Below are 466 nucleotides of genomic sequence, written 5' to 3' on the forward strand. Positions count from 1 at the left end.
TCTAATTGTAATTGCCTAATGGGCCTTCTAGTTCTAGTAGAAGACTAATTATAGTTAAGTAGGAAACTACTCAAACTAGGAATTACCGAACTAGTAGAAGACTAGTTTGGTTCGAGTCGGGTTGGTTTCGGTTTTCACACAAGAAACTGAAACCGACCCGATATATCGGTTTATATATTTTCCCAACTTGAAACTGACCGATACTAATGAAAACCTGACTGACTCGGATTAGGTCGGTCCAGGTTGGTCGGTTTGGTCAGATTGGACATTCTTATGAACAGCCCTATCTCCTATGAATTGGGGTATGGAATAAATCCTTGAACCTTGAACCAGCCCAAATGGGGGTGTTAAAATTGGACCTTAGCTGATAACATATTGGATAGAGTTGGTTCGAGGTGATTTAGAAGTACAGTTGGTCAATTTTACAAAAGTAGTTGAAGTATTTTACCCCTTTTCTTTCACTAAT

The sequence above is a fragment of the Nelumbo nucifera genome, chromosome 7 (assembly GCF_055504915.1).
Source record: "Nelumbo nucifera cultivar China Antique chromosome 7, China Antique-T2T, whole genome shotgun sequence".
In the NCBI taxonomy this organism is placed as follows: Eukaryota; Viridiplantae; Streptophyta; class Magnoliopsida; order Proteales; family Nelumbonaceae; genus Nelumbo; species Nelumbo nucifera.